Source organism: Nannospalax galili, unplaced genomic scaffold, assembly GCF_000622305.1.
Source record: "Nannospalax galili isolate Female #2095 unplaced genomic scaffold, S.galili_v1.0 scaffold1622, whole genome shotgun sequence".
Taxonomy (NCBI): Eukaryota; Metazoa; Chordata; class Mammalia; order Rodentia; family Spalacidae; genus Nannospalax; species Nannospalax galili.
Window position 1 is genome coordinate 748604 of NW_008348203.1, and position 10945 is coordinate 759548.

At 52.9% G+C, this 10945-nt stretch overlaps 1 protein-coding gene across 12 annotated transcripts in view; it reads left to right on the top strand.

Annotated features, from left to right (window-relative positions):
• Positions 1-10945, top strand: part of Lingo1 (leucine rich repeat and Ig domain containing 1) — a 181068-nt gene that overhangs the window by 152008 nt on the left and 18115 nt on the right. The window contains exon 1 of one of the 12 annotated variants that reach the window (XM_008844893.3): positions 9175-9412. The exons of the other annotated variants lie outside the window; for them this stretch is intronic. The gene's annotated coding sequence lies outside the window, so the exon portion shown is untranslated. Of the gene's footprint in view, positions 1-9174; positions 9413-10945 lie in introns of those variants that run through there. 12 annotated transcript variants of the gene reach the window in all.

Consider the following 10945-nt stretch of genomic DNA (forward strand, 5'->3'; position numbering starts at 1 on the left):
TGTCTTTTTGAGATAGGGTCTCCCTGTAGCCCCAGCTGTCCTGGAACTCACTATGTAGACCAGGCTGGCCTTGAACTCATAGAGATCTGCCTGTCTCTGCCTCCCAAGTGCTGGGATTAAAGGCGTGCACCACCATGCCCAGCTGTTCCAGCTCTCTTCTAGTTTGCCTTCAATTACTGTGAAAAAATACTCTGACCAATACCAACTTGGGAAAGAAAGGGTTTATTTGGTTTATCGCATTTCCTGGGTCACAGTTCATCACTGAGGAAGCCCAAGGTAGGAACTCAGGGCAGGAGCCTGGAGGCAGGAGCTGGAGCACAGGCCATGGAGGAACACTGCTTACTGACTTGCTCCCCTGGCCCCTGCTCAGCCTGCTTTCTTATACAATATAGAACAACAACCTGCCTAGGGGTGGCACCACCTACAATGGGCTGGGCCCTCCCCACATCACTCAACAATCAAGAAAATACCCCCCCCACACATGGCCACAGGCCAGTCCAATGGAGGAAATTCCCCAATTGAGGCTTCCTCTATCCAGGTGTGTCAAGTTGACAACTAAAGCTATCCAGCACAAGCCCCTCTTCCACCCTGAGGATGGCTCTGCTCCAGCCTACTTCCAGAGCTTTGGCTCTCCCTGACCTGTGGTCATCTCTGCTCCCACTGGCTAAGGACTTACCTGCTATCTGCCCAGAGGTCTGGCCTGCCTTGCTGTCCCCCGGTGGCTATTCTGTGGGCTCCTACTCAGTTTGGTCTGAGCATGGAAGTTAAACTGATGGCTCCTGTCCTCCACAAATGACCAAGTCTAAAGATGCTTTCTCTTGGGATAGAGAGCTGTCCTTAGGGCCCAGGGTGAGTACCCAGTCCTGAGAGCTGTCTCTTGAAAATGCTTCCATCTGTTCTCTGACCAGGTTAGCCTGGCTGATGCCACAGACCACCCACACATGAGCAGAGGATGGGTGACCAAGAGTCTGGGGCAGGAAGAGAACTCCTGGCTTGCCCCTCTGCCACCTTGCACAAATGGTTGAGGCTGAGCCTGAGTTCTAGTGCTGGGAGAGAGACAGGAAATTCATGCTCCAGATGCCCCAGTGCTATGTGGTTTTGGACAGCTGCAGGGACCTCAGTGTGAGTCTGCAAAGCAGACATCCTGATATCATGGGCCGACCAGATCAAGGCTGTGCAAGATAACACAAAGGAAGCCGGGCATGGTGGCGCACGCCTTTAATCACAAAACTGGGGAGGCAGAGGTAGGCAAATCACTGTGAGTTCCAGGTCAGCCAGGGCTACATAATGAGACCCTGTCTCAAACAAAACAAAACAAAACAAAACAAAACAAAACAAAAACACAAAGGAGGACCTCCAGGAAAAGAGATTTAACTGAGCTTATTTGGTGAGTGAGTGTAAGATTTCTTTCCTCTGAGAGAAGGAAATGACTTATAAGCATATGCTCTGGGGTATCAGGACTCGGGTGGGAGAGTTGCCTGCCGAGCCAAACCAAGTGGTAAGCCAGGCTTGCACCCTGTGTGCTGTTGGCCAGCTGGGTATTAGGAAACTACTAGGGACAGATAGAGGAGAACAATGCCTTCCCTAGCCCTTGGCCTCCCATCTTAGCTTTGGGTGGCCTTTGGCAGAGCCGAGCACATCATGGGCACCCTTCAGACTCTTGGGTTTCACCTCCTGGAAGGGGTTTCAGAGACTACAGACCCCCAACCTAAGAGACAACTCTGGCAGCTCTAACTCTGGAACCCTGCCTCCATTTCCCCTCTTTACTCTCTAGATGCCCTGCTAGAGCCTGAGTGGGAGCCCAACACCTTCCCCTGTGCCTCCCCCACTGCTGTCCTGGGCTCAGGCCTTAATGGAGCATAACCAGCCTGGCAGAGGGAAGCCTCATTAGATCTAGGTCTGATCTAATTAGGAGGCCCTGTGCAGTGGAGGTGGATGAGGAGGGGGTATCTATTCCTAAGGCGTGCTCTGTCGTAAACGTAAGCTCCTAGGACCTTCCTCACAGCCTTGGAAGGCAGATGTGATTGTCCCCAGGCAACTGGAATGGAGGGTGACTTGAAAGCAGGTGGCTTGTCAAGGTGACACAGTCAGCAGTGGCTTCCCTAGGAGGAGCACTCTGAGGCCTCCCAACTTCTGCTCTTCAACCTCTGAGGAGCCACTACCACCTACTGCTCACAATAATATCCACTCTCACCCATGCCCGGCTCTGTCTCTAGATCTGTCTCCCTCCAGCGCCACCTGATGCCACAGAGGGTCAGATGATGGAAGGCAGGGTGTAGGGCCAAATGAAACCAGCCTCCCTGTATCTGGCTCCTTCTGTGATCAGGGTAAGGGAACTGATGTCATGCCAAGGGGCCCCTTCGTTAGTTTTAGCTAACAAGCTGTTTATGGGTATGACATGACACCTGCTTTCTTCTTTATAAGTTCAATAATTTATAGGCATATTAGCGGCCAGGCGGCTGCCCTGGGCCCCAGCCAGACGGGACGGGGCGATGCAGCCGGGTGCCTCTGCTGATATTTACTCTCTCCCACCATCAATTATTAAGGAGCCCTCCTTCAGTTTTGCACATAATTACAAGCGCCGTTATGGTTCAGACTCCCCTGCTCTAAATCCCTCTGGAGCAGGGCCCAGCCTGCCCCACAGGACTGTCACAGCCCCAGAGACCCAGCTGGCTGCAGACTGCAAGAGGTCGTAGCAGCTCAGCTTTGTTCCCCCCTTCAACCCTGGAGCTCCCTTGGTCAGCAGTAGCCTTTCTTGAGACCACTGCCTCCCCTATCCTGGGGTCTGGACTTTGCACCTATGCTTTCTACAAGGGGCAGCTCCCCACCTTCTGTATACCTAACTGGCAGTTTCTCACCCTTTATTCAGTGTAGCCACCACTACCTCCTGGATGTCTGTCCTGACTCCCCAGTACCTGTTGTCTGTGTTCATAAACATAGTCTACATCACACTGGGTTGAATTGTATTTGTTAGACATGGGCTCTAGGGGCATGGTGAAAGCTGTGGCAAATGTTTGCCTAGTAATGAATGAATGAGTGGGTGGATGGAAGGAGGGATGGTTGGATGGGTGGATGAGTGGATGGGTGGGCTCCCCCTGTGGCAAGCAAAGCCTGGGCCCTCTATTTCCATGCTTCACAGAGGGCAGGGCAGGATAGAGGGAGGGCATATCCCTACAATCTTAGCTCTGCTGTGTGGGCTGGGGAAGTTGCTCACCCTCTCTGATCCTGTTTCTCCACTGGCTAAATAAGAATAATAATAGTCCCTCTTTGGGTGTAGTTGAGACTTATGTAGGGACCTTTGCAGGGCCTAGCTTGTCTTAGATGTTCAATCCTATTCCTTAACTTCAACCTTTATGTCTGAGAACTGAGTCCATGTACAATGAAGCTATTGAACTGAACAGCCTATTCACGCTGTCTTTTGTCCACTTTTCCCTGTTTTTGGCTTCCCCTGCTATGTAGCTGGCACCAGGGTTGGCACTTGAGAGCTCTGCAAATACCCAGACTAATCAAGACTTTTCCTTATCTCAGCCTATAGCTATATGGGGAGAAGAGAAATGTCTCCCACATGACCAGAGAATAGCTAGAGGTGGTCTCCTTCCTATGTTAACATCAGAGTGAGGACCAAGCAGGTGCCCACTGGATTTGAAAGTGCAGGGCTATCTCCCTGGAGACTTTGTGCTTCTGTTTCTTCCTTAAGAAAACATGGTCCCTGTGAAGTTGTTGGGAGATCAAATGATTTGCCAAGTGAGTGGAATAACACAATTAGGAGCACCGTGCTGCTCGTGGGGGTACTCCAAGCATGAGGTGACTCTGCCTCCCCCTTTCCTCTCTGAGAAGTGGCAGTCCCCTGGACTGTCGGTCATTCTCCTGCTTGTATACTTTTCCTACATGTGTAGGTACCCATGCTCAGTTCACAGGAAGCACTTTTGAACTTGATATAAATGTTGCTGCCTTGTATGCATCTTTGTTCTGTTCTTCCACACTGTCTTGTGGGATTGCCTATGCTGATGGGTGTGAGTCTGGTGTGTCTATCTTTGTTATCATGGATAACACACGTTCCATTGTGTGATCACACCATGTTCTGTTCATTGTTCTCCCATTGAGGGACCCTCACTATTACAAAAACCCTATGGTAGACATTCCTGTACTGATATGTTTGTTTCTTTATGATACACACCCAGTGTGGAGCTGCTGAGTAAGAGACTGCATCTTCTCAACCTCACCAGGGAGCTAGCTACCAAGCCATTGTGCCATTCCTGACCCCACTGGCAGCAGGCACTTTGCCTGCATTATCCCCATGCTCTCAGCCACGGTGAGGGCAAGGCATGGTCATACACATGTAACAGGTGGAGTATAAGTTGTTGCTGCAAAACAAATCACCCCCAAATGTGGTGGCTTAAAACAAATAAATATGACCTCACAGATTGCTCAGGGCAGGAATCTAAGTGAGGCAGAGCTGGCATCTCTGGCTCAGGGTCCCTTGGGGCTCCAACAAGGAATCCGGAGAGCTGTGATCTTCCTAAGACTCTACTCAGGGAATGCCTGCTTCCATGTTCACTTTATGGTGCTAGAAAGTCTTAGGTAATTCACTAGAGACATCAGTTTTTTCCAAGTGGGCTTGTCAACAGAGAACTGACATAGCAGCCAATCCTCTTAGAATGAATGAACACACTCTAGATAGATAACATCCAAGATGGAAGCTGCAGCAGCTCTTTTATAATCTTATCTCAAAGGTGATATCCCATCCCACTGCCACTGACTACTTGTCAGAAGTGAGTCAGGGTCTGGAGGTGTAACTCAATGGTTAGAGCTCCTACTTGCCATATGTGAAGCCTCAAACTCAGCACTCACCAAAAAATAGTGAGTCAGTTGGTACAGCTATACTCAGGGGGTTTGAGGATGATACAGTGTGAGACCAGAAGGCAGAAACCACTGGGAGTCATTTTAGGGCTGCCTATATCACCAGGCAGCTGAGGTTTGGAGAAGTGAAGTGACTTGGGTCACATAACAATTAGAGACAGAATTAGAACTGGAACCCAAGATCTCTTGGTTTTGAAGTTGGGCACCTTTGACTCTACTGTCTGCCTTTGATTTCAGTTAATAACAGGTTCTGACTTAAGTTAATAAACAAGTCTCCAGCACATCCAAACTCGAGATGAGTGCTTAATGAATGGATTTGCTAACAGTGCTGCCTGTTTGCACACATTAGCTCAAGTTTCCTTCATGTGCTCCATGGGGATCGCCAAGCCTGGGCCCTCAGGAGCAGCTGCTCTGCCAAGCACAGAGCCCAGGGTCCCAAAGAGCTGAAGAGTGGTCCCTTTATGTAAATTGCTTTTTCTATTTGCATTTTCGTATTTTTATTTTTGCTCCCAATTTAATCTTTTTATCCCCAGTGGAGAGCACACTTCTCTGACTTCTCCCATTCCAAGGTAACTTAAGGTTAGGAACAGCATCAGATTTTCTCTTGAGGGCTCTGGGGTGGGCAGGGCACTCACCGAACTGGCCCCAGACAAAGTTCTCACCTTCCAGCCACCATGGACCAGGCAGGTCAACCTCCCATTTCTGCCAGAGATGACTTCTGAGAATCTCCTGACCTAGATAGTGGCATGTCACTCACACTGGAGCCTTTCCAGCCATGGTACTGTGACCCCAGTGATGAGTGAACAGGTGTGACTGTCTACGATTCAAGAATGCCCCTGATCACCATGCCTGGCCCCTTCTCTAGGGGATCCATAGGTCCTTGCTGATGAAGGGATTTTAGTGCCGTTTCATTTACATGTGTTGGACCCTCTGCAGCAAGGACTCGGCTTGCCGTGGAAACTGGGTGAGACACAAGATCAGTCTGTGCCTGTGGGCATTCTGGATTCTCAGAGGACAGAGAACTGGATCCAAACTTCTCAGGTTGAGAATGCTGAAAGGAGCCTTCAGATAAGCTGCTGATAAACAGGCAGGGCAGGTAGAGAGCAGCCCTCAAAGCAGGTGGGATCAGCTTCCACCTGTATTCCTGGAGCTGCAAGCCATGGGCTGTGGGTTCGAGTCCCTGCTGGGCATGTCTAAATCTTGAGTCCTCACCCTGCCCTGCGCTGTGGGTTCTGCCCTCTTCTCATCTTATATAGGAGAAAACTGAGGCTCAGGGAGGTGTTGAAGGACACAAAGCCTACTGAGGAAAGGAGGAGATTTTCAGAGTAGAGTTCTAGAAGGAGAAGGCTTCCGGGGCCTGAATTGTAAGAAGAGAACAGAGGATTCAAGGATATGAGAAACCTGTTGGTTAGAAGAAAACCTGTGGTAGTTTCCAAGAGAGTACTCTGGCTACATGGGAGGGCTTGCCACACCCTGCCTTTGGCCTCTACTGGGACCATCCATGAATGTCTCTCCAAGTCAATCAGCATATCTTCACACTCTGTTGGACCCCCTGTGGGATGGTCCCCTTCCACCAGGACTCTATCCCCTCCCTGTGCTGGCTGTCCTGTGCAGGACAGGACCTGGGGAGCAACTGCACAAGAAACCCTCCAGGGCACACCAAAGTGAGACCCTGATGACCCCAAGACCCTTTTGGCTCCTAGGGAGGGGTCAGGAGGAGCTGCAAGGACCTGAAGCCTGACCACAGGGTTACTTCTAAGAAAGGACTTTGCAGCCAGCCCCCACAGGTCCCCACCCCCTTGTCTGCCTCAAAGCTGCGCCAGCACAGGGCTCTGACCTATGGATTAACTGCCATGTCCCAATCTACTTGACTTCAGCCTGAATCTCTAGAGCTTCATTGTGCCAGGGGCCCCAACAACCCCAGCATAGAGGGCTTCATAGTACAGGGTGGGCTGGGGCCTCTTCTGTAGCTCCCAGGGGCTACCCAAGTCCCAAATTCTAGAATTTAGTTTTCTAGGAATCAAGAGTTTTCCTCTAAGGAGCTACTTAAGAGATCTCATCCCAGTGTCTCCATTGCCTATGTGGGGGCCACAGAACCCTGAGACCCCAGTGTATAACTGAGGGAACTTTGGCCCAGAGATGGGCAGTTCTACCTTCGAGGCCACACAATAAGGCAGTAAGCTAATTTGTGGCATAAAGCAAAACATAGGGTTCACCTGAGCACCCAGCTCCAAAGGCTCTGAGTATGGGCATCACCTCTTCACCCCTTACTCCATGCCTACTGCTGTTCACCCAACTCCCACTCCCTCCTAGTTCCTCATCTCCGTTTTTCTTGCTAATTAGAGGTCTCAGCAATGACTCTGCTGTCCCAGCCATTTTAGAGCCTTCATTAATTTCAAGTGCCTTCACAAATAACCATCATCATAAAACCCTATGAGCTGCTGGGATGCAAGCAGGCAGGATCAGTAGACATACAGGCAGACCTAAATGTGCCACCTTCTCCATCCTATGCCTTGGGGGACCTCTGTCCCTGCCAGGGCCCCACCTCCTACAACCTCAGCCTCTCAAAGTGAGAGGACAACAGAGTTGGAGGTTGGATATTGGACACACACACAGAGCTCCAAAGCCCAGTTCGGCCTCTCATGCACAGAAAAACCCTGGGCAAAGTAGGAGCCCTCCGAAGCTTTTGCTTTCTCTCTGTATGATACCATAGTGATGACAGTCTTTTTTTGTTCCTATTTTGTTTTGTCGAGTGAGACAGGGTCTCACGGACTTGCGGCAAACCTCCTACCTCAGCTTCCTGAGTGCTGGGATTATGGGGATGAGCCACCATACCTGGCAGTCATGCCATTCTTGTAATAAAGAATGTAAAGCAGAGCTCAGAGCTTGACTTATAGGAGAACTGAATGCATGTTAGAGGGCCTGGTCCCCTCCTCCAGGTACCCTGGCAAGCTCATGCTGGTCTCCTTGCTCTGTGCCCAGAATTCAGGCTGCGGAAGGCTGGCCCCTTCCAGCCATCAGCTCTTGCTTTATTAAGGCTTGCTTAGTTGCACCCTGAGGCCAGGATCTGCTTTGTGCCCACCTGCTCTTGGGAGCTCCTTGTGGAAAGACAGAGAGGGACAGGGTGGTAGGCCTTGCCTAAGACCTGTTACATCTGGGGAGGGAGGCAGGCATAGAGGACATGGGCCTTGGTTTGCTCCTAAACACCAGGAGGAGGGCAGGCCCAGGGGGTAGACCAGCAAGGCCAACCCCTGGCAGGTACTGGTGAGCATCATGGCTCTGGTTGTGCCAGAGAAGTCTCAGACTGGGCCATCCTGATGCTTGACATTCTTAATGGCTCTGGGGACTTCTGGGAGCACTGTATTGAGGGTCAGCCCCTCCCCCCCAGAGGACAGAGAGAGGCCTTGCTCAAGCAGAAACATCTGACTAGAACGGGGCCTGGTATTTGTCTCCCCCTTACTGGGTCAGCATAACATGGTCAGGGTCCAGGCCCCAGCTGAGTGCTCAAAAGGTTTCCTCCACATTCTTTCCCCAAAACTTCCCTTCCCATTACTTAGTGGAGTAAGATGGAGGATCTGGTAGGGGTCATTTCATTTGGAGACATAGGGAAGAGGCAATGGCTGGGCTACTGTTTGCAATAAGGGAGTAAAGCTTTGAGGTAGCTCCTTGTAGACACAGCTGTTGAGTCATTCACATACACAGCTGTAGGGTTATCTCTGTTACCTTCAGGACACAAAGAAATGATGGGAAGTTGCGGGGGGGCGGGGGGGGCGGGCACCAGAAGACGTCCTGCCTGGGACACTTCAGCCAACTGGAAGCTGAGAAAGGGAGCGATGGACTCTCCCCCATTTCTCCGCCTAGGTCACTGAGGCACTGAGCAGGTGAGTCGGGGGCGGAGATCTGCGGTGGCCGCGCCTTGCCTGCGTCAGTCGCCGCACCAGGAATAGCCCCCGCCCCCGCCCCCCGCCCGGCAGCGGGTCTGGCGGAGCCTTTACGCAGGAGCTAGGGAGCGTCTATTCCTGTAGGGCTGTGGGAGGAGGCGGCGCGGGAGGGCGGGAGCTCACTGGTAACTCGCAAACAGCCGGGGTGGGTGAGCTGGAGAGACTGAGTAGGGGGTGCAAGAATCACGGAATTGAGGGGACTGGGAGCCGCCTGCTCTGGGCTCTTGAAGGGAGGGGAGACTCATGTGTGGCCGCCCCACCTCCCCTCCTACCAGTAAGTCCCTCTGCCAAGCCTGCCTCCCACTGGTTTACTCAGCCCTGGAAAGCCATTCAAATTCCCTTTCCATGCTTACAAGCTTTGTGACCGTGGCCAAGTCATGTAACCTCTCTGAGCCTGGGGTTCCTTCTCTCGGTCACAGGGGAGTAATAGTGCGTTTTCCCAAGGTTGTTGGAGGAAGAATGTAAGATGCACGGACATCGTGGACACCTGCGGGAAGGGGCTCTAGCTAGGCCTGAGATAAAAATGGACATAGACAGAAGGCAGGACTGTCCCCAAGCAGTGGTGTGGCAGTGAGTCTGAGAGCTATCCAGAATCGGTTTCGCTGGAACAGGTTTGTGCAACTCTTTGGACTGTGTGTGGAGCTGAACTGTGGAAGGCAAGATAGTGCTGGGGTGGGGGCTTGGGGCTGGCCTCTCCATGCCTGTCAGGCATTTCTGCAATGTCAGGCAGGCTCCTTGGTAGAAGGGTAAGGTACTGGGAACCAGATCCTGGTCCACTCAAGAAAGGGACAGACCTTGGGCTAGTCTCTTCCCTCAGCTTTCTTCTTTGCCTGCTGGCATCCCTACAAGGAATCTATCAGGAGTGCTAACGTGTTAATGGGGAGGACACTAATGTGCTAGCAGAGAAGGGGCCACTGTGCCTGGTTGCGTCAGCATTGATAGTTATTCTAATAAAGCTGGCATGGTTTTAAGGGGCATCTGGCTTCAAGCAGATGGAAAGAGGTGTACAGTGGAAGGAGGTGAAGACCCAAAGGATGGTCTACTCTGTAGCCTTTGCCAGCCACCCTACCAGCCTAGTCTCGGTATCTGCTACCCAAGGGGGGGGGGGGGCTCCGGATCTCCGAGGACAGATATTCCTTGGAGTCATCTGAAGACGTGGTCCCTGGCCAGGATTCCCCAAACTCGACATTTATTTTAAGGAGTTGGGTGGGGAACAACTAAGCCCAGACTGAGGCTCTGTGCTGCCCTCTGCGGGTCGCTTGGTACAGTGCGACCGGCCGGAACAGGTTCGAAAGGCCTGCTGCCCTCTGCCGGACTGGAAGGCCGGCTGGGGTGGGGACTCAGACGCTAAAGACCCGGCTTCAGGGTAGACCGGTTAAAGCAACTCGGCTTTTCTCCGACCCCTTGTATTTCCCATTCTGCAGCCAGTCTCACCCCTAGGCTGCTGGGATGTGGTTTGGGGTGGGTAGGGGAAGTCCTGGACATTTCGAGAGGTGGGGTCAAGTCACAGGACCACAGAGGCTCCCGGTCTGACCCTTCTTACGCTGTCCTCTAAACAACCCTGGCCAGGTAGGGAGCCCTGTCTGTTCACGCGTGTGTCCAGCCACACGGCAGTGTGCAGTGACCCCTGTTAACACGTGTGAACACGCGCTCACATGCACACGGCATGTGGCCAGAGACAATCACTCGCGAATGAGTGCGCCCACCCAGGGAAGACCGCAGGCTGGGTTGGCTTGGGGACTCGCCAGAGCCTGGGACCCTGAGGGGCGTAGCTTGGTGCAGGACTGGAGTGTCGGGGGCACCGGCCAAGGCGCGCCCCTGGTCTGCGCCCGAGGCCACTTTCGCTGCCCAGTGGGCGCAGGGCAGCGTTTGGGGGCGCTCCTGGCTCTCGGCCGGGTAGGCTGAAAGGAGACCGCTCCCTCTCCACGCCCCCCTCCCCGGTTTTGCGGCCGCGCCTTCTCCTCCCCCGCCCGGCTCCCGCCGCTCGCTCGCTTCCTCCCTCTGTCCCTCCTCCTTTCCTGGATCGCTGCTCGCTCCTCTCGCTCCCTCCCCACGCCGCGGCAGAGCGCGGAGCCCGAGCGGGAGCCGGCGCGGGAGCCGGCGCGGGCGGCCGGCTACAGCGCAGGCGGCGGCCGGAGCCGAAC